This window comes from Gallus gallus, chromosome 4 (assembly GCF_016699485.2).
Source record: "Gallus gallus isolate bGalGal1 chromosome 4, bGalGal1.mat.broiler.GRCg7b, whole genome shotgun sequence".
Classification (NCBI taxonomy): domain Eukaryota; kingdom Metazoa; phylum Chordata; class Aves; order Galliformes; family Phasianidae; genus Gallus; species Gallus gallus.
In genome coordinates, this window is record NC_052535.1 from 47,134,656 (window position 1) to 47,161,340 (window position 26,685).

Sequence of the window (26,685 nt, forward strand, 5' to 3'; positions counted from 1 at the left end):
GTGAGCTGAAAGGCAACCAAATGCACTAAAATAGCTTCTGGCTGATGCAGGAAGGAAAAAGCAATGTGTTTCGTCAGCTGTGCCTTATAAGGTGGGCACAAAATATGTGCTCAGCTGTCTCCTTCTTCATTGTTATACATCCTTTTCATGTTAAAGTGCCTTCATCCCTTCAGCTGAGGCTGTCTGCTAGTAAGAGTTCATTTGCTTAAATAGCTCTGCAAATCTGAGATGTGAAGAAGAGGTCACACTCTCACACAGTAGAGCAGAAGAGGCCTTGAGAGAACCAAACACATCACTATCCTGCTATGGGAGCCTGGTGTACCTGCTACTGCAGATATAACTGATGAGTACGAGATGCCAAACACGCTAAGACTTGTGGCTGTGCCTCCCATGCATAGCTGCTCTGTGGTAGCAATGGCCTGTCATGTTTCCACTTTGCTTCCTTCAGTCAGCTCTTGCAAACTGAACTTAGTGGCTTCAGTACTGATGGAAAAGTCTGGGAATACAGCCTAACTTTCTACCCTTGACCCAGACTTCCTCTGTGGCTGCAGGCTAGTCTCTGAGATTCAACTGCTGCAAGTATTTTGGGACTTAGGAGAATCTGAGCTCAGTCTTGCACAAGGGGAAAAACAGCTATTGTCTTCCTTTCCCTCTCTGGTACACATTTTGTAATGCTTCCTGTCACAGGGGGAATCAGCTGAAAGTGGAAGCTTTTTGCTGAAAGAAACACAACGTTTGCCATTCTCTTCTGCTTGCCAGCAGACAGTAACTAATGCTACTGGAGACTGCCTTTTCCTGTTGCCTTTGATATCTACTCTGCCTGCACTCCTGCAGCCTCCCTGAGGAGGACAGCACACAAATGCATGTTGATTTAGCTTTGACTGTTATATGACAGATTCAAGTAAGTGTTCAGACTACTTGACTAGTTCCAGATGCAGGGGCTGTCTTCCATTAAATATGTAATCCGCAGATGATCAGCGTGGTATGGAATTGAGTGGCCTGCCATGTTGAGCTTCTATGAGATAACAATAACATATATACAGTAAAGAAGTTAAAGTTGCTTTGGGATTCTGTATTGTTGCTCTTGCTGTAAGCTGCTCCTCCCCGAGCTTGACTCATCTCTCACAGGTGGCTGCACAGACTATGACCTTCTACTGAAATCTGCTTAGGGAAATAGACAACTGCTCTTTTGTTATGTGGGCATAAAAAGACATTGCAGAAGTTGTGTGACATTCCTTTTTGTGTTTTGGTTCTAAGGATTCAAACACAGCAAAACCTTCATGATGTTTCCAGAAGCAGAGTGGTTTCTCTTCTACTAGGATGAGTGCAGAGTTCTTGATTTTGGCAAAAACTCTTTAAATGCTTGTAACTTTATATGATGATAAAGAATCTAGTTCTGCATGACCTATTTACCAGAAGTGCTTTCTGGGGGCAAAGGATGGCCCAAATGTCTCTCTCTTTTTCCTTTTTTGCACACTGCACTTTCATGTAAGAGCATTATCTCTTACATGAAATCTATAGAACTCTCTGCTCTCCTACTTTACATTTCCATCAGACTGGGAGCTGAAATATCAAGCGATGCCAGTCCATAGGATACTTAAGATATCTTGCTTATTTGCTTCCATAAAAGACAAATTATTTGAAAATGGTTTCTTGATTTTTGTTGTCATTTGCTTAGATCCATGAGAGAACCTTTAGCATTGCAGTAAATACCCTCCCTAGTGCTCAGAGACTCAGGGAATGTTTTGCTTCTTATGTCAGCAGCTCTGTTAAATAGCTTCTAGCATAACCAGAGCAGTTGTTTAAGCAAACTGGAAAGTCTGCACTCCTGGCAGCACTTGAGAAGCAGAACAGTTGCAACCCAGAAACCTACAGAAGGTATGTAGGTGTTCAGAATGCCCAGGTGCTCCTTCAGAGTGATTGATATAGGCCTTATTTAGAAATTATTCATCTGAGAATAAGTCTATTTTGAAGTACAAGTATAGTTTTATTCAAACCTAATCCTTTCTTGAGAGGAAAGGACAACTTTGGATTGTGTGCTAAAGGTGCAGTATAATTAGATTTATATGCTTGAAATAACCAGATTGTGGTGGTTAATTAAAAAAAAAAAATGGATGATGAATTTTTTGTGGATTTTTAAATTGCTAATGACTTTTTTAAAAAAGATTTATTTTGTGGGGTAGGTAGTTGTAGGCAATCAGCTTGATTTGTTAGACCTATGGATGTACATGGTCACATTGCTGTGCATCAAACCACAAAGTGGCAGAACAAGCAAAAAGATGCAGTAGATCACTGGGAGTCCTAATAATGTTTCTGTTTGATATCTGCATTGCCATTTAAGTCGCCTTGGCTGATGACACAGCGCTGCTAATTTAATGACTGCTACATAAATGTAAAGTGGGAATTAAACAGTAATGAATTCAAGCTATTATTGTAGCTGATAAATTTGGTCCTCATGTTGAATTTAGGGCTGTTTTATTTATTTATTTTTTTTTTTTTAAGGAGCTGGAGAAATGAGCTCTTCTGTTTATTTAGGGAACAAACAAAAGACATTACACCAGCCTGTCCTTTGTAATCTCTTTGAAGAGAGTAAATGGTCACAAGTTAATGCATACTCCTGTAAAGACAGCTATACTAGGCTAGAAAGAGATGTCACTGAAGAGGTCAGCGTGGGTGGTCTGAACTCAGCTCTGAGCGTCAGCTTGTGATTTTTAGTTTGGGAGGCAATGTTTTCAAAGTGAGTCTTACAGTAGCAGGAGTGCCAAATCCCTCAAAGGGACTGTTCTTATTTTCTGTAGCACAGAAGAGAACAGACAGTGGCTCTTAAGCCAAACAGTTCTGAAAATACAGTACCTTGACTTGTAGGTCCTTCAGGAAAGCCTGGCCTAGAACTGAGTCCCTGGCTCGGCTGGCTTTAGGCTCCTTATCTTTGTTCCATAAAGCTTCTTGCCTGCACATATGCATGATGGAACACACCAAGGTTTAATTCAGTGTCACTGCCTGGTTTTTTAACTAAATCTTGAGCTGACACAAGCTAATATTAATTTCTATGTAAATGATGTGGCTATCTTCTGTCTCCTATGTTGCTTTGACAGTAAGGTAATTTGGACAGATTGTGATTGAATAGACAACTACTCACTGGGAGTGTGAATAGAGTTACCAGCTCCTTCCTCTCCTAGCACAATTCCCCAAAATCGGTTGGTTGATAATGACTTCCCCCTCCCTAATAACCCTAACCAAATTTCAACCAGGTACTGAGAGATGAAAGTCTTCATGGTCTATTAAAATTCACTGACTTACCTCATCCATACATTTAATTTCACTTTACTGCTTTTACTGCTTGACAAAATATGACGCTTCCATATTTTTTCAAAGAAAATTTGATTGAAATGAAAAAATTGTACAGTCCATGGCAATAGCACCAAAAGTGTGCTAGAATTGGGAATCCTTCTGTTGTGCTGCAGTTGTCCCTGTTTTTGTTGCTATTTGATGTTTTTTAGGTAGGATCAAGTAAAGCAGTTTCTTCTATTGCCCCTTGAACTGTATTAGGTTTTGCATTCTAGTTTCAAGTCCATAAGCTTGATATGGAACTTTTCATAGTTTGTGCATCATTTCTTGCATTAGTGTGTTTCCTTTGCATATTCATAGGCATTTATGTGTTTGGGGGAGGCAGGGATATTTATGGAATTGATGGTAACAATGTTGTCCCAGGAAATGAAATAATTACTGATCTGAGGTGGTTCTGCAGTATCATCAGTACTGGTAAATAATTAAAATTACTTTCTTCTGTACATAACCCTTTCTTCTATGCATAACTAGTTTAAAGGCAACTTCATTTACTTTCTTTCAGTGGTTTCATCCTGTACTGTTCTTACCCTGCATTATTCATGCACAACCTTGCAAATTGCTTCTACTTCTAACAGTACTCATATAAATCATAGGGTCTTTTTCTCTGGAGGACTTCAGCCTTAAGCTCCCCAGCTTGTTTTCAAATGAAAACCATGTTCAATTAAGATGATTTGTTTGCTGCACAAAAATTTAAGTATCTCATACTGTCATTTATAGTGAAGGAAAACTGAGATAATATAAACACAGCATGAGAATTTCATAGGTTTTCTGCCTTTACCCTCCACCTATCTCTTTTCCAGACATTTCCAACTGAGACACAGTCTGCTGGAAGAGAACTGTGATAACAGTGCTACCAACAGCATAGACTGCGAGGCGATCTGCATTAGTAAATGACTGAATAATATCACCATACAGAGTTGCTTGTCTTATTCTATTCAAAGAAGTGAAGAAAAGACTAAGTTACATCTCACATATGGTGGCTTGTAGTTATACTTCTGAATAATGATCTTGTTTTTAAAACTGCTTGCTAGAACCTAATCACAACAGGTGGACTTTGGAGCAGGAAAAAAAAAAAGTCCTCTCTAACATTTTTTACCTAGAAGGGAAAAATTAAAATAAAAGAGAATATCCCTGACATAGCCCTTGCTGCATGGGAGGCTTTTCTGCTAGTACTATTCAGGTTTCCAAAAAGAAATCTAAAGATATTTTTCAGTTAGACCTTTAGAATTTTATCAAGTTCCCTCTTGGCTCCATGCATGCATGACTCTCGCTTATGCTGTGGTTGAATTTAATCTGTTGTCCTTGTCTTTGCTCTATTTATACCAAGGCAAATGATTGCTCTGTATCAGGAAACAGAGAGTGTCCAGAACACCTTCTTGGACTGATCTTCTACAAGCATGATTTCAGGGCCAGCTCCTCATAATGCTGAAGGGCGATGCATGAATCTGTACTTTTTTCATACTTACAAATGTTCAGATCTTGCTCAAGATAATCACTGATTGTTGTTTTCCTTTTATGGAAATTCTCTTTTCAGACTTTCTTTACCATTCACTGATGTTTTTGTTTTATTTTTTCTTTATTTCTTCATTATATTCCAGTATTTGCCATCGAAAATCACAATTGAGGGAAATTCACTTTTGTTATGTCTCAATGAAAGAGGAAGAAGAATACTCAGTTTATATCAAGTCCCTCCAAGCAAGTGTCGTTAGAAATGATTTCAAATTAGGTTACTTTTACTCAGAAAACAATTATATGCAATAATGTATGAAACACTGACTTGAGTTAATCATATATGATACTAATTTTGAAAATAGAGTAGGCTTTGACTTTTGTTATTCAAATGAATTGAAACACATTTCCTGTGACTCAGTTAAATTTTAATTGCTGCGCAACAGATATCCTCTGCTTAATGCCACAGTGACTTTTTATGGGAGGGTGAAAGAACTAAGTATATTCATATCTGTTGAATACTGTCAGTTTTCTTATAAGGCAATAGCATTACCAGAGCTATTCTGATCTTGTATTTTATTTCTAGTTAAATCAAAAAGGCAAATAGCCGAAGGATTCCTGTTCATCTAAGAATATCTTGCTAGATTGGCAAACAACTTCTATAGTATGAGATAAACGAAATTCCTGTCTTCATACAATCAGTAAGACGTGTCTTGTCCTGCATGGAAGTAGATCCATAGTCAGGGCTTTGAATACGACCTGATACAGTTGCTTCTTTAAAGCTTACCTACCTGATTTGCCAGTGACTTTGGAATTTAATACTCTCAGTATCTGAGCCTGGGAATGGCCCTAGCTATCATAAGATCATTAAGGTTGGAAAAGACCTCGAAGATCATCCAGTCTAACCCTCCACCTACCACTAACATTGCCCACTAAACCATGTCCCTCAGTGCCATATCTACATGTTTCTTGAACACCTCCAGGGACAGTGACTCCACTACTTTCCTGGGCAGTCTGTTCCAGAGCATCACTACTGTTTATGAAAAGAGACTGTATCCATTCTGACACCCCCCCCCCCCCCCCCCACACACACACACTCTTCCGGTGCAACTTGAGGCCATTTTCCCTCTCACTCTATTGTTGTTGCCTGGGAGATGAGGCCAACCCCCACCTTGCTACAGCCTTCTTTCAGGAAGTTGTAGAGAGTGATAAGGTCTCCCCTGAGCCTCCTCTGCTTCAGACTGAACAATCCCAGTTCCCTCAACCACTCTCTGTAAGACCCTTATGTGCTCCAGACCTTTCACAGCTTTGTTGCACTTCTGTGGGCATGCTCCTTGATGTCTTTCTTGCAGTGACAGACCCAAAACTGAACACAGTACTCAAGGTGTGCCCTCACCAGTGCTGAGTACAGAGGGATGGTAACCTCCTTGCTCCTGCTGGCTGCACTATTTCTGACACAAGCCATGAGTGCTCTCTCAGATTCATGGCTGTTTTTGCCTTGGGCTTGATAAATTGGTGAAGTGAATCACTGAACTCTGAAGATTTTTATATCTTCATTACATGCACCTTGTGGGATTTACTTTGGATTTCTCCTCTCTTTTTGTTCTAAACATCCTGACTGAACAATGGTTTGAAACTCTCGTGAGGAATGCTAGCTCATGAGTCTGTGTATTCTCTACCCACAGAACACAGCCTAGGCTTTTACACTCCCTGTCTTGGACATAAAAGGCTGTTGTTTGAACATGCGTGTCCATATTCCTACTGTTATTACCCACGTTATCCCATACTCTGATTGTACAGACTCATTCCTGAAACTGTATCAGCTCCTACATGAGAACAGGGAAGGGATGAAAGGGAAAAAAGCAGCTAGCAACAGTAAAAGGAACAGCACGTGAGCCTGTTTGTGAAAAGGTGTGATGGGGACTGAAGTCCCAATTACAAGAAGAGAGTTATGTTTTATGAGGCTATGAGAAGTCTACAGAGCAACAGAGTCTTCCAGGTGTAGAGAGCCTGTGGCATGAGAGAAATGAGGGCTGGATGGTCTTGAGACAAGGGTGAGAGGCAAAGGCTAGGAAATCTCCAACCTGCAAATTTCTAGAAGGGAGTGTCCTGAGGAGGCACTGCTATAGTTTGCCTTGGTTTTTAATTTTTCCTGTCACCTGCTTTTGGCACTATTGATAATAAAAAGGAGTGTCTTGCCTGACATCTGGCCAGCTGAGATGAGCATTCTTCGGTTTTTCCTTCACTTGATGTGATAAGATGAATGGGAGCACAAGGTGATGCAGAGGTGGCATTTGAATGTACACTCATGAAAGGAAGAAAGGGACAAGTGGGTCAGTGATTGGAGTGCTGGCAGCAAAGAAATGGGGACAAGTAAGGTGAGAAGATACAGAAGAGAGGCATTTATGTCTATATGTTGGGAGCAGTGCTGCATCTCAGCATAGGTGTCATGTACAGTTCACTGTTGCAGTGCTGTTTACCATGGCATCCTCCCCAGCATTTGCTGTGGTTCTTTGAATTATGCTGTGTAAGCTCTTCCTGTTTTGCAAAAGCACCTAGCACCTAGTCCTCTGGGGAAACAAAAAGCACAGCAAAATGACTTTTACAGCCATGACAGTCCTTGGATTGTACTTGTGCCTTTGTCCAATTGCATGGTGGACTTCAGCTAACAATAAAACCAAACCACAGCAAAGTTCACCACTGATACTGAACATGTGAACACATCACTTATATATTAAATTAAAACACTGATGCTTTTTGGAAAGGAACAAGAAAAGCAGTGATGCACACAGCTCTGTGGCTGTAGAGCTGTTCAAGTATGTGGCAGCCTGAGTTGCCTTAAGACCAGTCATTTATTTTCAGTTTTCACATACATACATGCACACTAGATTATGATGGTAATGCAAATCTCCAAATGAAGGAGGGTCAGTGATGTCAGGAAAAATGTGGCTAAATGGACGAACTGTGGAAGGCCTCAGAAGACCATTTGTTGTAAGATAAACATATTCTAAGACTAAAAATATTGTATGTTTGGGATTGGGAGGTGACAGAGAAGGAAAACCTGAAAAAAGATTGTTGGGGAAAAGCATTGGTGGAGGATAGAAGGACTTCATCTAATCTGTAGAAATAGTAGCTATCGTGTAGCTAATAAAAAGGTAATAAAGATCCTGTAATTAAACTTAAATTTGTACTAAACAAATTGAATTGCTGTTCTATCTTTCTGTAACGGTATATACGATAAGAGCTTAATCTGTATGTTTCTGTGAAATTTCCCTCTTTAGATGAGTGGCTGTGTTTACGTTTGTCTGTATGTGTGTTATCTCTGTGTGTTGACAGTCACTTTGTATTAATGTGACCAAAGCTGCCAAGCTCCAGCCATAAAGTGGAGGAAAATCTGTAGGGTGCTAGCAGGCATTTGTAGAAAGATGAAGGTAGTTTCCATACAGCTAATTGGTACTATAAATTTGTGTAGGAAATAAGATGACAGTGGTGATTACTACTGAATGCATGAAAGTGTGCTTTATTACTAAAAATAATGTTGGAGGGAGGCTGAGGGTGAGAATATTATTTTCCCCTAAATTTCTTTTTCATGGAAGTCTTAAAATTGATGGCAGGATTTTTGGGTTGACTCTGCCCAGCTGTCCAGCATCCACAGAGCCCCTAATTCACTCCACTCTCCCATGGGATAGAGAGAAAATAGAAGGAAGGCAAGAGGACTTGTGGATCAATAGAAGGGCAGTTAAATAGAGAAAACAAAAAGTGCATGTACAGGCAAAGTAAAATTATTCACTATGTGCTATCATCAGGCAGATGGTGCAAAGGTTTTGGTAGTGGGATATTTCTCACTGCCTTAGTGTGTTATCAATTGGCGATAAATTAAATTAATCTTTCCTGAGATGAGCCCGCTTCACCTGTGATGGTTGTTGGCATGCTATCTTCCTGTCCTTTTCTTGACCCATGGTGTGAGCAGTGTTACCAGTGTTTGGAGTCAGGCTCAACACAACAATATTTACTTGCAAATAAGATTTGTCTCTGAAGATTTATCTGTTAATAGTAACCATGATACTAAATAGTAGTACTTTTAAATTAGCGTGTACTCTCCTATCAAAAGGTAATGACGTCTTTGACTTTTAACAGTCACCTCTAAAAAGTTCAAGCAATGCCTTTCTAACAAAGGAAAACCAACTATTTACCTTCAAGTTTTCTGTGTGATTTTGCTTATTCATACTGAGTGAATTACTTTTTTCTTTTGTACTGTGGAAACACTGTGTGTTTAAGAAAATAGCTATATCTTGAGAACTGTCCAAGGAAAATAACAGACTAGAGCTTTGTATTAGATATTTGCTCACATAATCAAACTGTGATCTGTATTGTATTTCCTTTATCCTTTCAGTTTTACTGGCATTGCAGCTGTAGCTCCACAGCAAAACTTGTCTGTTTCTCTGAAACGTTGCTAGCTTAAAAAACTGAAGTTTGTAACCTACTTTTGTTTTCATAACGTGTGTATCTTCTTATTCCTAGATAAGTACACATTTCTAGATACACACATAAAGCTCGTTCCTTTGTGAGCAGATTCGGATAATCTCACTCACTGACCAAGATGAAGAAACACTGCCAGAAAACTGGCAAGGACTAGCTCAACAACTTCTGTAGGAACACATGGGTTAAGCACCTGAATCTTCAGGTGCAAAGTATAACCCTCCAATAGGGGAAAAGAAGACAGATGATGCAGAATCTTACGGGTTCGTGGTATACCATGAAAGAGTGGACTAACCCCTTTAAGCTATTTATCCCTTTACACATACAACTTCAATAACGCAGCACTCAGCCTGCAAAGGCTGTGCAAAGAGGAAATAATTATATCATGACTTTTGACGTTTCGTATCACACTCATAGCTCTAAACGGCAGCCACTATTTAACACCAGCTGCCTAGTGAGAGCACAGCCTATGTTATTTTTCTAAGTCCATAAATACAAATTTGTACTGAACAATTATGTTATCTGATTTGATCTCAGCACAGCATGATTCTTGCATGCTTTCAAAGCACGGTTATAAAGATTTGCACTCAACCTTGTTATATGGAAAACATACCTGGTCTATCCCTAGAAGAGAATGTTGAATGTAGTGGTTAACATTTTGCAGCTGAAATTTTGAGCTGGATTTCTAGAGGAACTTGAGGTACAGAAGAAGGGTTTCCAAAATGGGCCAAGAGTATCCCTTAGAAAGTTTGGTGAAGTTTTGAGGTGTTTGACTTCCTTGACTGATTTCGGTAGTCCCAGTGAATGTTTTCGTCCTTGCCTCATAAGATGCCTGGGCTCCCTTAATGGGAGTGTCCCAAGAAACAGCAGGCTGTGTGATCAGGTATTGTCTCCTGCCAAATGAACAGCACACTTTCTCCTAGAGTTTGTAGGTGCTCCATATGTGGACTCTGCAGCATTTTATGCCCTTGCATAGAAAAGCTGCTCCTGTGGGCCTTGGCAAGTCCCTCGGCACAGTTCCTGTTCTACCACTGTGACTGTCCTCAAGAAGCTAACACACAAGATTGTGTTGTAAGCACATCCATCTATTCAAGGCTATCATGTTCTTGTACAAGGTAATGGGCACTGTCAGAAACTGCAATATCCCCTTGCTATCTGCTGTCTTCTAAATGACAGCTCTTGTCAGCTGTTCTGTAGCAGGTGTCAAAGCATTCACTGGCATCCCTAGCAAAGATGAAGTCAAGCCTGAACATGAGCCCAATCTCTGAGACTTGCCAAGGCAAGCTAAAGACTGCAGGAGAAAGCCAGCACAGAATATGATAGTTGGCAGTGCTATACTCACAGCACGCTATGTGATGGCCCAAAATAGCCATGCAAATTAGCTTTGGAAGAATTCTGTATGATCGAGGAAGGTATAAACATACCTGTAGACAAATGCTTCCAAGATGTTTATTGTTATTATGCTACGTGTTCCTTTGAAGGAGGAAAAGACCAGTCTAGAAGCCACCAGAAAACTAACATTTCTGCTTCCTTTCTGCAATAGTAAGCAAGGGGATACCAGAAGGGCCTGAAAAACAATGATGCCATTTGATGTCAAGTCCCATAGTTACAAGCTTGTGCTACAGATTATCACATGCTCTGGTTCCAAGGCTGCTTTAATTGAGAGAGGGATATTAAGATTCGGTTAATATCTAAAACACAGATGGCTTAATGTCCTGTGAGTTATTTTGTTATCAGATTTTTATTTTTTTTTTCCTAAAGGATGGCACTGGGCAAGTGCACTAAACTCAAAAACACTTGTGAGAAGGTGCTTTAAGTTTTCTTGTGATGACTTCTTTTCCCTTGAGATTCTGCTTGGAAAGTGTGCTTATGTGAGCAAGTGTTTACATGATGGCTGCCTAAGGATATTGTTGTACTTGTAGACCTCACTGCAAACTGAATGGTTACGCCAAAACTATGAAAACCAATAATCTTCCTTTTATTATAATTATAAAACAAACTGAACTAAACACATATTTCCTTTAAAATAAAAGTTACTGTTCTTTATTGCATTTTCCTAGTAAAACCAACTTCCTTAGTTTTATTGCAGCATTTTCACTCATTAAAATTTAATAACATTTGTTGATAAAGCAAAGGAAGCTAACTGAATTTTTAAATAATTCAGTGCTAACCTACTACCTCTAATATATGAAGAACACTTTGAGCTGAATTTCTAAAGGCCCTTCAAGATTTAAGTTGATTCCTTTGAATTCATTTAACTGCCACATTTTATCCTTCATTTGAGGCTCACTTTCTGGCTGGAAGAGCCTGTAGAGAGAAAGAAAAATGGAAAATGTTCTGTTCCTGTCATTGCACAGACTCCAAATGTGATTTTTTTTTTTAATCCCTCTATATCAGCTACCTGCAAAAAAAGGAGTCACATTCCTATTTTTCCTGCATTAGATGATGGGTTGCTTGTTTTTGTTATCCACATACTAAAATAATTCTTTATGATGGAAGTTTTTAAAGTGGAGGACATCGGCACATCCTACATAAAAAGGGCAGGTCTGATATTAATGAACCCCTTCTTGTTTCCTGCAGCATGTAAAATCAGAATTAAGTTTTGGAAAGAAACGGTGTTCTGATCCAGCTGGACCATTTGACGTTATTTTTGACCTCTTTAATCTTTACATTTTAATGAAGATCCTTATAGGCTATTAGAACAGGCACTAGTACATGTTCTCAAGTGCTGAGGGAAACTTGTCATTGGAAGGATTTTGTTGTGAAGAGAGGGCTCTTTGACACCAAATCATTAAATCACTGGGATCTTTTTGTAAAAGTAATATTCTAGTCTCACAGAGCGTTCATGGAAAGACCAAGGAGTGGACTTTGAGGAGACTTTGGTAATTTCAAGGGTGGCTTTTGGCTGCTCACAGTGCAATTTTGAAAACGAGAGCTCAGGTTTTACAGCATGCCTGTCAGAATATTGCTAGCAGACAGATGATTATTGTCGTTTGCGGGAAGTGCTAGTTTGGTCTGGCAAAACAAAACCTGAGGAAGTATCATCTATGTAAACATCTTACATAGAGCAGCACCAGGGCATGAGAAAAATCATTGAAGCCAAAGGGCCAATCTGTTACAAAAATAAATAAATAAACAGGAATGTTTCTTTTTCTTTTTGAAGCACAGAAATTAGGAGGAGGTTCCTGCCATCTCAGTGGCAAGTTTTAAGAACCCACTGCCTGGGGCAAAGAAACTAGCTAATTCTAGGGGGATATTTTGAAGGCTTTTGAAGGGAATCCTTTCAAGCAAAGCTACCAGTGGAACTGTGTTGCCCTTCAAAGGAAAGTCTATTTCAGATTCATATTCTCTTCAGTCATGACTCTTTTGGCCCCCAAACTGGCATGTCTATGACATGTAGAAGACAATATCTCTCATGGTGCAGTCTTACTATAATGCCACAGTGTGGCCCAGAACAGAATAGCTGCATTTCTATCACAGCTTTGCTGCTATCAACTTTCTTACTGCTTTGTCCCTCTGTTTCACAGTCTCCAAAAGTCATATTGCAGCTTTCAGATTACTAATCGACTGGCACTGTTATGACACTCCCATAATTATGGTCTTCTGTGGTAGATAATGGTTTTTGAAATAGTATCACAGCTTAATGATTCAGCAAAACTCACTAGGATTTTATAGATACCTGGGGTTACAGATGTGTATGTAGCAGGTGTTTCTATTCCAGCTCATTGCACTTTGCAGCAGTCTCACAGAGTCTACACCAAAAATGTTGTTTGTTTGAACCAGTTTGCTCAGCTGAAACAATGTTTTCACTAAGAAAACCTGTCACAAAGACATTTATTTGAAATAGACCCTGAACGTTCATAGATTCAGGAAGGTTAATAACATTGAGACTTATGGAAAATGAGGAAGAATGATTTTCATTTTCTTTCTTAGCTGTCAAGTGATGCAAATGTGTTTTAGAATTTTCTAATGATTTTAAATTAAATTGGTTGCCTACATATCAACTTTTTAAACAAACACAAAATTAGCTCAAGTGTAAGTTTACTTTCTCCTTCACTGCAATTGGTTTTTTTCTGGTGATGTTTGCTGTTTTCTTAGGGTTAAAAAGGATTCTGTTAAATGAAACAATCTTGTCTGTCTTCTATCTCATTAAAAGAATGAGTTAAGGTATATTAGAGAAATACAGTTCTCTATTAAGAATCTCCAAATAAGAGATTGTGCATATGTAAACCATATTGGTTAAAGAAAAAAAAAAAAAAAAAAAAGGCAGTTTAAGATGTTTTTGAAAAGATCTACTAAAGGGTACTAACTTCCTTTTTTCAGGGTTGAACAACAATAGTTAACAGGAGAGCCAGGATCTCACATGACATAAACTTGTTCTTTGTCAAGAGCTGCCATCCATACTTTTCTCTTCTCTGATGGTAATTTTTTCTGCATTTTCCAGTTCCAGTTTAGACTGAATACCCTTTCTTCCAAAGACCAAGGTTTCTGAAATAAGTATGGCAATGCCCCTGTCTGCTTATCTAGAAAACCATTTTTATCTGAGAATTACAATGCTTTCAAAGCTAGTGTTCAGTGAAGGTGAACTAAACAGGGGAAAGACGCAACCTGTAATTAGTTGGACACCACTTTAGAATTGATAAACCTAAAACTTTCCAGCTTTGGTGCTCCTTCCTACATTTATACGGTTTGCCTGTGTTTGCTGTTAGCTTCACTTTAATTAGCTTTACAGTTTGTACACAAAACTTGGGTTCCAGCATGACAAGAACTGCTCAGTGTCAAGCAAACATTTTCATAGAATCATAGAATCACAAGGTTGGAAATGACCTACAAGATCATGTAGTCCAACCGTTCTCCCATTACCATTACTACCACAAGCAATGGCAGTAGCCATTTGCACATCATGCAAAGCAAATAAGGAGTAGAATTGTGTATGTATGATTCCAATTATTAAAGATGCTGCTGTGTAAGCTCATCACACTTGTTATGTTGTTCAAAGATGAACTCTGTTTTAGCTCACTTTTGAATAAGATCGTAACAACATGAGGCTGTTATGTGTACAGCCAAAATGGAGTCAAGCCCCAGCAGATAGAAGTCTGACTAATGCTTCTAAATTAAAGAATATGAAATAATAAAATTGTAAGAATTCAGAGGACTCAAAGACATTCTGCCCACATTATTTTAAGCTGATGGCAAATTAACTACCTTTTGGTGTGTGGGATGTACTAAGTTGCTCTAAGTACTGTGTTCTTCAGTATATCCAACTCATTAGCAAGTAGCTGCTTGATTTTCATGCATACAGCATTAGGTCTTCTTCAGTACTTTTGAGCATCTTTATCATCTATCTGTTTAGTTAAAATCAAAGTTTGTACATGAGAGCTGTGATTGTCTTCTGGATGGTTGAAGTGGCATTTTCATTTCTGTGAATACAAGGAATCCATAGGAGGCAGCTAGTTCCTGCCTAGAAGGATCCTCCACAATGTCTCCAATGAAACATAAAACATTAACAGTCGTGATACTGAAATGGCTGTGAAACCATAAAAACTGAAGAATTAAGTCATAAACTCTATGGTTCTCACCTCAGGCTATTCATTTTCATTATGAGGAGACCCCTTGAATTAAAGTAGTTTGAAATGAACCTCTTCTGTGTAAAGAAGATGATATCATCTGGAACTAATGACTACTAGTCAACTGGATATTGTTACTGACAAACCTTTTGTACTGAACTCTCTTCAGAGTGTATTTTACAGCTGACTGTTAATGAAATCATTGCTTTGCTTAAGGTTCAGATCCAGTACTTTTGACTGAAATGTCCTATCAACTTCATAAAGTTCCAGCAGATAGATTAATTTGATGGTGATTCTTCCAAGCACAGCAGAAAAATTATATATTAGGTTGATAATGCAGAAAGACTTTATTCAGAATTACTAAAAAAACAGTTTTTCTTTTTGGTAAAGAAAACAATCCTTACACTTTTGAATTGGTAATGAAAGGTCTCATGTGCAAAGACTCATGCTTCTCCCTAATGCCAATAGCCTGGAACAACAAAATCAAAGCCTTTTTTTTTTTTCTTTGTTCTTTTTTTCCTTTTTTTTCTGTTTTCTTTTTTCTTTTTTCCTTTTTCTTTTTTTTCTAGCATACTATGGTTTATATTTGTGACAAAACTTTAAGGAAACATGTCTAAAAAGCAATATTTTCTTAGTTCTGTTAATAGGACTCTATTTAATTTCATAGGATTCTGATTCAGAGAAAGGGATAAAATAGAGTTTATGTGCCTGAAAACTTTGGCAGTGCACCTAACATTTGATTGAAGCTGGACATCAGGGTCCCAGAGCCAGATGTTTAAGTGCATAGTGATAAAATAACAGGGTGCCTGGGTACAAAGCAGATCAGAAATGGATTTCCTTTTCAGGGACCTTAAAAGGCATTGATTGCTCCTGGAAACATGGAGCAATTGAGTATGGTTGAAGACATTTAGCATCTGTCCTATGAAGATATACAAAGCACTCTGGGAGACAGGAAAGATAGGTTTTATTCTTGTGCTTGGCCTTGGATAAGTCTGCATTACTCGGTGATTACCTATAAAGTCAGGACTGGATGAGGAAAATGGCGTTTCATTTCCCAGGGATGCTAGGGAGGCGAAGGTGCTGTTGATCACATGGTGTGGCACATCTCTGAGGTGACTGTTTCAGTTTTCAAACTATCTATGGTTTCAAACTGTCACCAGAACAAAGGAAATCTCTGTCCTGAACACAAAGAAATGCTGATTATTCTTTTCTAAGTAGTTTTAGTGGTAAGGACACTGCAAGTCATTTTGGCTATCATGACTGTAACTTTTGAAGAGTCTTTTACCTCTTATGGTAGGTTCTTTGATTTTCTTCTTCTTTTTCTTCTTTTCTCTCTTTGTCTCTCTCTCTCTTCCTCTCTCTCTCTCTCTTTTTTCCCCTCTTCTCCTTTTCAGAGTATCTCCAGAAGAGTCTGTGGCCATCTGGTTGGGCCAGACTTGTCTCCAAGGGAAAGAGTCAGCAGGCATTTTCCAAAAGCTACTTTTCTGCTGAGACTGTAACCTTTAACATAGTCTCATCATTAAAAGCAGTCATTTAACATGAAATGCCTTTACCAAGGTGATTTTTCCCAGTTACCATAGCAACATCATAGGGTATCAGATGGTGTCAATAAACAAAAAAGTACTGAAACATTATAATTTTTGAGATGGCTCTATTAATACAGTTTGGTTATCTAGAATCAGGTGACTGATGACTTCCACTGGTATTTTTGTTCCTTCATGCCACATATGGCATGTTTGTGTATGTGTGGTCCATGGTGTATTTCGCTTTGCCTAAATCCCTCCCCAGGGACTACTGCACTAAAATGTGTTTGTAAAAACTCATGTATCCCCCTGCCTTTCAGCCGTCTGCAATGTATTGTGTTCCTTTGCCGGATAATAGGGATTGCTGATGTGTGTGGGAGGGGGCTGCATCCTACAAGTCTTAGTTTCACCTCTGTTGCTTGATATCTTGTAACTTTTCTTTTAGCAAGTCTGGGAAGTAGCTGCTGTGCACTGTGCTGGTCCTTGTATCTCATCAGGATTAGAGGCTCTTTGCCCTTATCTTGCTAATGGTTCTCAAGTGTTTTACTGTGTTGGAAGCTGACAAAGCTGCTTTTCCTTCTGGTGCATGGGAGAATGGAGATGGATATGAAAACTACTGTACAGTTCATAGTGTTTTTCTCCTCCTCAATCCCAATGAACTAACATTTTGAGGTGAACACGACAGGGCTATACCTTATTTCTTGTAAGACCTGAGGAAAAAAGACTTGTGTAGCGTAAGCCATCTGACAACATTGGTTCCTATATTGGAAAAGCTGTGCAAACATTTACAGAAGTGACCTCACTTGTTTTATGAATATAGTCCTTGCCCATTAGCCACATTTCACGATACTTAGGGTCCCATGGAAACAGAACTAATTAAAGCAACACTTATAAAAGCCAGAGTAAATGTCACATTTCAATGCAAACATCCAGTATCTGGATACAAAACCTCATGCAGAATTTAGATTAATACAAAAAGAGTGATTTCAGTTTAATTCTCTGATATACATGATACTTGGGAAAAAAATCATGGAATATCTAGAAATTATTTTAGAATTCATTATTAACTCTAGATGTTATTTAGGACAAAGTGTTTTCCACCCACTGTTAGAATGAAATACCAGAACTCAGAAAATCTAATTAGTGATGGACTAAACTCTGTCCTCCTACTCTTGAATATACAGTAATTCAGTTACAAAACTGAAGCTGAGATCATTTATACAGTCTTTCCAACAAAGTTTTAAAATAACTTACTACAGCTATGTGTTGTTTTCTATTCTTCTATGATTTTCCCACCTGATGTCCTTCATTATCTGTATTCTAGATGTCCAGTTTATAGCTCATGTGAAATGTATAGCTTCTTTTTCTTTAGATGTGTTCCTATGCATCAAATGTGCATAAGAACTTCATGGTAAGGGTGATGGAGCACTGGAACAGGCTGCCCAGAGAGGTTATGGAGTCTCCCTCTCTGGAGATGCTCAAGACCTGTCTGGACTTCCACCTGTGCAACCTGCTGTAGGGAGCCTGCTTTGCAGGGGGTTTGGACTTGATGATCTCTAGAGGTCCCTTTCAGCCCCTACAGTTCTGTGATTGTGTGATCTTGCAACTGTCCTTAGGGATAAAGGAATAGAGTAGAACTGGCAGTTCTCTAAGGACACCTTTCTTAGAGTGCAAGAGCTCTCTGTAACCAAATGGAAGAAAGCAAGCAGAGGAGGCTGAAAACTGGCATGGCTGAGCAAGGGCCTGCTGGTCAAACCGAGGGACAATAAGGAAATGAACAGTCAGTGGAAGCATGTTGTGTGTCCTGGGAAGAATACAGAGGTGTTGTCTGGAAGTGTAGAGGTGGAATCAGGGAGGCCAAGGCACAGATGGAACTGAACTTGGCAAGGAATGCTAAGAATAACAAAAGGGGATTCAACAGATACATTGGCCCGAATTGAAAGGCCAAGGAGTGTGTACTTCCTATCATAAATGAGAAGGCAGAACTGGCTTCCTCAGACATGGAGAAGGCTGAGGTACTCAGTTCTTTGCCTCAGCGTTCACTGGCTGGAGTCCCTGAACCCTTGAGCAAAATCTGTCCTCCTGTAAGTGAAGAGCAGGTTCAATACCACCTGATGAAACTAAACATGTACCAGTCTGTTGGACCTAATGACATGCGTCTCAGGATCTCTGTCATCAGGTGCAACTGGACTGTCTTGTAGGTCTCCTCCAACCCAAACCATTCTATGAATCTGTGATCTTTAACATATGCACTATGACATCTGATACACGTTTTATTAACCAGGATGCATTTCTTACTGCCAGAAATTTCAGCCTAAGATTTTTAAGAAGCTTGCTGAAGTACTATCTAAATAAAAAAGATCTGTCCCTTCTGAAAAGATATTATAATTCAATTTTATATGCTAGAAGTTGTTCTCATTGTGAAACTGATATAAACAGGGAAGAGCTTAAAATGTACTCTGTCGTAAACTGGGGCACAGGGCACAGCAATTGGAAGGAAATTCTTACACAATTGGAAAGAAATCCTAGTAGCTATTGCTATTTGGACTTCAGGTTACAAACATGAAAAAAAGACTATTTTCCAGGTTATCCTCTGGATCCCTTGTGTACATTTCTTGCCTGTAGATAGATAAACAAGCTTCAACCACAAGCAAATTAGTGTACTGATAAGGTGATGTCAAAACACTTTGTTACTGTATAATTTGATCCAGAGAAACATTTTGAATTCAATTCAAGTGGTCACAAGTTGTTTGTGTTTCTACAGAAGGCTACAATATTATGAGTTCTGAAAGTCTCTCTGATGAAAGGCAGCAGAAAGTCTGAATAAATTTGTAGTCAGAACTCAATCCAGATAAAATACTAAACAAATTATTCTTTTTTTTTCAGACAACTTAGAGTTCCTAGCTTGATGTAGTGTATGTAAAGCTGCAACCTCTCTCTATCTTTCTCTCTCCCTGTGCATCTATTTAATGAAAGAAGAAATAAGTTCCACTAGCAATTTTCGACATGCTGTGCAGGACTGAAAACTTAGCTTTAATTGTAGTTGACTGAACTATCATTTATTGAACAAAATGATTAGGAATCAGTGACCTGTGTGAAAAATGCTTGGACCAAGAGGTCAGTACCAACCTTACACAGCTGGAATACGTTTTTGGAGTGGTTACTTTATCCAAGAGCTGTTTGTTAAGGAGCTCATTCCTGTAGAGATACAGATTTCAAGTCTATTTCCCTGGTAGTTGTTTAGGACATTCATGTCACCTAGGTGTTCCTTTATAACATAATACATACAAGATGTATCATAGGTCAGGCCTTGTTTTAGAAACCCCATTTTAAATCAGATATGTCTACACATGAAGAATTTCATGAATCATGAGGTAAATAATTTAAGTAGCTTCTAAGGAGGAAGTTATTCATAGAATCACATAATTTTAGCATATCCTGAGCTGGAAGAAATCCATGGGATCATTGAGCCCGACCTCTTGCTCCATACAAGAGCACCTAGAACCTAAAACTTATGTCTGAGAGCATTGTCCAAATGCTCCTTGAACTCTGGCAGCTCAGGGCCATGACCTCCACCCTGGGCAGTCTATTCCATGCCCACCACCTTCTAATGAAGAACCTTTTTCTAACAACCTGACCCCCTCACCAATGCAGCTCCATGCTGTTCCCTTGGGTCCTGTCACTGTCACCAGAGAGCAGAGATCAGTGTTCCCTTGAGGGAACTGAGGCTGTAGCCTCCTCTGCTTTGGGCTGAACAAACCCAAAGATCTCAACCACTTCTCACATTTTTCCCTCCAGACTCTTCATCATCTTTGGATACTCTCTGGTAGTTTTATGTCTGTCTTATAGTGAGGTGCCCAAACCTGTGTACAGTGATCTAGGTGAGGCAGCGCAGAGCAGAGCAGGACAGTCCCTCCTTTCCATCACCCACTGACAGTGCTGGGCCTGGTGCACCCCAGGTTGCTGTTGGCCCTTTGGCTGCCATGGCACAATCCTCACTCATATTTAACTTGCTACCAACCAGAAACCCTGATCTCTTTCTGCAGAGCTACTGTCCAACCTCTCGTTTCCCAGCACGTAGATGGAGAATTTTGCCTTGGAAGGGATTGTTGTTAAACATCATGTGTTGATTTCCCAGATCTCTTGTTTGTCACAGTCTCTTTACAAAGCCTCTCTGACCTCAAAGTTGTCAGTAGCTCCTCCTACCTTGATATCATCTGCAAATTTACTTAATATGCATTTCTGAATCAAGTTCATTTATAAAAACATGGATAAAAACTGTCCCTAAAATGGAGCTCTGAGGAACTTCACTAGTGACCCACCACCAGCTTGTTATAGCCCCTTTTACAGTAGCCCTTTGAGCTCAGTGTGGGTTTGAGCATTAGGTTTTGAGAAATACACCACACACTACTCAGGAAAGTCATTCATTTAATGATTTATTTATTTATTTTAAAATCCTGCCACTTCTTAATTATATTGCATTTGTTATATCTTATTACATTTCTGGTTCACTGAATATCAGATATCTCCATGTTGTTACGCTAATTCACCTTCTCAAAAATATTCTTGACAGTCACAAATTTCTACGGTTTTCAACATCTTCGCTTGTTGGTTTATTTCTTCTATGAGGCAGCCCATGTTTGGATGGGCCTCTGGCTCTTTCAGTTCCTTTGTTCAGAATCTCTTCCATCTCTCTCTTTTTAGTTTCCTTCCAACAGATAACCAGAATTGAACAGGATTCCCTCAGAGAATACAACATTGATACTATCTTCCTGCATTTAAATGATTTCAGTACAATTTTCAGTAATTTTTTTGTTTTGTTTTGTTTTGTTTTGTTTTTGTTTTTACAATCTTAAAACAGTGTGTAAGACCATCTGGGCTCTTTTGAGCAATATATCCTCACTGTGTAGATTCCTTCTGGTGACTTGTCCCTTCAACAGTCCTTCATTGAACTGTTCCACCAGTTCATCCCACATGAACCTAATTTTGCCAGCTGTGTCTAACATTTATCACAACTTTTCCTGGTAATCTGAACATATTGATCCCATTCATTTCTGTGAATTGAAATGAGCATGATAAGCAATATCCTTTCTAAGCATACTTTTGGAGAGCCTTGGTGTTAATTATTCAGTCGGAAGAAATGATTTAATGCTAATGTATAAAATGTTGGTTGACACAGTGAATGAGGATGGGAAGTTGGCCACACATTTTAGTTAAGAACGAACTAAGACACCTAATACTACAGAAACTGCTCTTGTTTAGCTTGTTAGATTATAGACAGTATCAAACCATGCTGCATTCACTTAATGCCAGAGAAAGTATTAGCATACACACGTCTATCTCTTCCTGTCTGCTTTCCCTGAAGAAATCACTTTAGACTAATGCTGAAAAGAATAATTTCAAGGGGAAAATCATTGTTACTGCTAGAATTTAATCTAAGCAGACCTATAATTTAATCCTTACTATGACGGTGAAGCTGGTTACATTATTTAATGCAAGCTAATAGTTTATGGTAGCCATAGGGACAGAACAGGATAACAATGAGTATCATATAAGTAACTGTTACAGGCTGTGTGCCTAAATCAATGTAATTAATTCTTAGCATGGCTAAATGTATAGAATTACAAATTAGCAGAGATACAAGGCAGAGAGAATTCAGGGATTTTTGGGTGCAAAAGGTGAGAAAGAGCACCATGAGTGTCCTGTAGCCAATAAATGTAATCAAGAAAGAATAGAATGAATATATTACATTATCTTTTGTAGATATTCTATTGTCGGTAAAGTTAACAGAAGAGGGTTCTGGCATTCTGAGAGTATTTCTTATCTGCTTGTATCAAACTGTTCCTGAAAATTAGCCATGCAGTTTAAATGCAGCTGAGGTGGGATTTCTGCTTTAATATCTTTCCTCTGCTACTGTTCTTTGATGTCATACTTAGTCTCAATTAGCCAATTGGTCTCAATTGACTTTTGTTTTGTTTTGTTTTAATTCTAAGTGGACATGACCATCATGGCCAGCAGTGTGTCTAGGTGGCCAAGAAGGCCAATGGCATCCTGGCTTGTATCAGAAATGGTGTGGTGAGTGGGACTAGGAAAGTAATCCTGCCCCTGTACTCAGCATTGGTGAGGCCTCACCTTGAGTACTGTGTTCAGTTTTGGGCACCTCAGTACAAGAAGGACATTGAGGTGCTGGAGCAGATCCAAAGAAGGGCAACAAGACTTGTGAAGGTCTTGGAGATTAAGCCCTATGAGGAGCAACTGGGGAACTGGGGCTGTTTAGTCTGGGGAAGAGGCGGCTGAGAGGAGACCTTCTTGATCTCTTCCAATATCTGAAAGGTGATTGCAGCGAGAGCGGGGTTGGTCTCTTCTCACTGATGACAAGGGGAAATGGCCTCAAGTTGCGTCAGGGGAGATTTAGGTTGGATATCAGGAAAAACTGCTTTACAGAAAGAGTGGTTAAGCACTGGAATAAGCTCCCCAGGGAGGTGATTGAGTCACCATTCCTGGATGTGTTTAAAATCCATTTGGATGGGGTGCTCAGGGACATGATTTAGCAAGGGGTTGTTAGGGTACTATAGTTAGGTTGTGGTTGAACTTGATGATCTTCAAGGTCTTTTCCAATGTGAGCAATTCTATGATTCTGTTGAATTGGAAATAGTCAGCATATACAGAAAGCATCAAATTTCTAATAGATTTACAGAATACTCAGATGTTCTCTACCTCACAGTGTGTACTACTGTTTCACCACTAGTGCTTTCAACTCTAAAGGGCTGAAGAAAGCACATATTCCCTTGGTTTCTTCTATGTATTTCTGAAATATCTGCTTGCTGCTGACACTGTCATTGCAGTGACAATGACTAGGAGAATTCTGATTCTCCATTAGACTGAGATGTGCTGTGACTAACAACTTTCAATAGGATTGTGTAAAGCAAAATAATCTATCTCTGGATGAAAGGCAGCAGAATCTAGGGAGCTCATCACTGGCATGCAGACACGAGATATACAGATTAGTAACAGATTAGTGAGGAAATTCATTTGAGACTAAATTCAGAATGAAAAGTTGCATCAAATCTATTATCTAGATTTCTATTCCACACATAAGTACAGTATCTGAATAAGACTGTAATTGATGGCTTAAAGATCATAAGTGTACTGTCAACTTCTATCTTTTTTGTTCATATGCAGTGCTAAGGATGTTCGTAGAGTTTCAATTTATTTTGAAGATACACAGTAATCCTGTTTAAGACTATGCAATGGGGAACACTAAAGAAATAAGCAAGAGTAGCATAATCTATAATATGCATTCCAAAATTAGCACTTCAGCTTTAGTGAAAAGTTGTCACAATTATCTGTCTATAAGGGTTCATTGTTACTTGTATTTCCTCAGAATCTGAAGTTTCTTTCAGTGAATAAGATGAGTTTCTAAGGAATCAGGTAAAGAATTGTGTCAGGCCGTTACTCCACATCCACATGATTTTAAGCTATTCCGTTGATCCTACAACAACAACAACATTGAAATTATGATACTGGCTGAAAAGCATCACATTTAGGCTATGAAAGGTCTTTGAGTACAGCATCATGGTCTTATATGCCTTTTATGTTTAGTACTTAGGATTCCTATTTTCAGTAAGTCTAGAAAAAAATAGGTAAACTTGTCAAAGAAAGAAAACTGATAGGTTTTCTGGAGGACTTAATAGGGATTCAGAAAACCTATAAACATTTCTAGGCTTACAGCAAAACTGTCATGGTTGGCCACATTGTTTTAGCTTTTTCACCTTTTATGTTTTTCTTGTGTCTGATGTTCTTAATATCTATTCCTTCTGATACACAATTGTTTTGCTGTGAAAAGCCAAAGATTTGAAAACCCAGCATGATTATTCTTGTTTATGAACAAGATTGAAGCACAGTTTAGTGCTAGATATCATTGTCTAAATCCACATCACGAAGATGGTAAAACAATATAGTATAGTTTTAGAAGAACAAAGAAACAAGCAAAAAGGGGTTGCCACCAAGGTTGTCAGTACAGCTGAATTCTCATTTGACTTACACTGAAACATCATAGTTTGATCTGAAGCTGAACCAGCATGTTTTGGTTTTCCACAGCAAAACCTGAATAAAGCTGGCAAAAGGCAGAAGGCTGTAAGCATTCCCCCTCTTAGTAGGGAAAAAAATAATAATAACTAAAAAGAGGGTAAAAGTAAATTTTGATGTTAGAAACAGATGTTTTTTCCTCTTTTCTTTACAATAATATATATAAATACCAATAAAGGATGATCTTAATAAAAACATAGGCGATATCTTGCTGGACTGGACTAAATAAGTCTGGTTGCCTCAAAATCAGAACTAAATTTTCTCTATCAAGCAGCAGCAAAGAGTCTTTATAAGCTTTGTCTGTATATGTGCTGGAACACAAATATATGGCTGCATGGTAACAAGGGAATATGTGCTCCAAACCACTGTACGCTGTACAGCAGCAGGAAAAGTCTCAGTTGATATCAGATCTAGTAGTGGTTAATGTTTAATTTGATGTTTTTAAGTAGTCTAGAGATGTATATAGCTGACCTTAATCTGCTACTTGCTTTGAAGCACCATTTCTTTGAGTAGAAGAATCAGAAGATTGTTCAAAAATTTCTTAGGAAACTCAAATAAACAAAGAGCTGCTGCATCCACTTACAGGAACAGAAGTGGATGAAGACTTATTTTCCCACATAAACAATTAACCAATAAAACCTCACCTTGTTTTGTTGGCTGCAGCTGAAGTTTTCTGACAGGTGAGCCCATGTGTCAAACTCTGTAGCTGGCTAAAAAACTTCAGTATGCTGAGAGGAAAAGCTTTTTAAAAACAGTTACATGTTTGACTCAGTGTAAGTATTACGAAAAAGTTGGTCCTTGTGGTGTGGGTTTGCTGCCAGGTGGTCTCACTGTTATAATAACTGGATTATGGACATGAAAAAGGATAAATCTAAGCAACTAAGTTGGTAGTGAAAGGAATAAAATTGGATACTTGAGACAAGCAACTTCTTCTCTAAGTCATGAGAAGATTTGGATTTAACTGATAAACACTGCCAGTAGAAGTGTTACTGCTTTTTGATGACATTCAATTCAAGGCTCCAAGTGCAAGAGCTGGGTGAGTAAACTTGAACAGTCTCCAATCAGTACAGCTTGGGACAATTTTCTTGAAGAACATCTACAAATCATAGCTAATATATTCTTAGCATCGCCCCTCAGTTCAGGGAGTTACTATTATCATTTTGCAATTGAAAACTTCTAAGAGTAGATATTTGTCCAAAAGAGAGCAATAATTCAGAAGGGAGGCACAAGAACTTCCCACCTTTTGTTTCCAGTTAATGTTAATCCAATAGACCAATAAAACGTGCAGAATGGACCTGAATTGTATTTGCAAAAATACAGGACCAGATAAATAAAGGCATGTAAATAACATGAGAGGAATTACAAAATAATTTGTTAGTCACGGGTTAACAGTAGGAGACTGTAAGACACTGAGGTAAACACCTGGCTTTTCCGTTCATCCATTTGCAGTTCTGATTTTAATTTGAAGCAGTAGTAGCAAATTAAAAATAAATAAAAAGCAAGCTGAAAAAAAAAAAAAAAAAAGAAAACCACAGCTAACAAAGCATCAACATTAATGTAAGAAATAACTTGTCCCCCTGATTTTGTTCCTGAGCAGGGAGTAATAGCCAGGGAAAGAGGTGATTGCATGAATTAAGACACAGAAAAAAAGGAATGCTTACACCACTCACCTGTGATGTCCAAACATTGAGAACTAAATCATGAAATCATAGAGCATCCTGAGTTGGAAAGGACCCACAAGGATCACTGAGTCCAACCCCTGGTTCCACAAATTTGTACTCAGCACACCATTCTTCCTGTACTTATATGTCCTTCTATGTAATATTTCCCAACCTTGAATTCTATGTGTTTACCACCTGCCAATTTCATCAGTAATAATTCCATAAATAAGAATTCTTCTGGCCTGCTAGCAATTCATGATCAGGCTGTGCAGATCTTCACTAGAAAAATATCGACATGACAGTGCCTTGCTATTTATGATTACATCCTAAGTGCTTATTAGGATTTTTATTAACTTCTTCATACTGTATTAATTTTGTAATTTTTGCTGATGACTACAAATATTTTATCAAGTCAGATGACTTTTAAAAAAAGAAACCCGTGTAAAATATTAAATGAACTTTATCAGTTGACAGTGGAGCTTCATCAAAGTCTGTTCTGCAGAAAGCTTTAGGACTTCCAATAGAGCTACCCTTCCACTTCAATACTTAGATCTAGATACCATCTTCAAT

The 26,685-nt window shown here is 38.6% G+C and overlaps 1 long non-coding RNA gene across 4 annotated transcripts in view; it reads left to right on the top strand.

Moving 5' to 3' along the window:
• LOC121110598 overlaps window positions 1-26,685 on the top strand; it is a 189,397-nt gene that overhangs the window by 68,209 nt on the left and 94,503 nt on the right. The window contains exon 3 of one of the 4 annotated variants that reach the window (XR_005859273.1): window positions 4,149-4,387. The exons of the other annotated variants lie outside the window; for them this stretch is intronic. This is a non-coding gene — a long non-coding RNA (uncharacterized LOC121110598). Of the gene's footprint in view, window positions 1-4,148; window positions 4,388-26,685 lie in introns of those variants that run through there. 4 annotated transcript variants of the gene reach the window in all.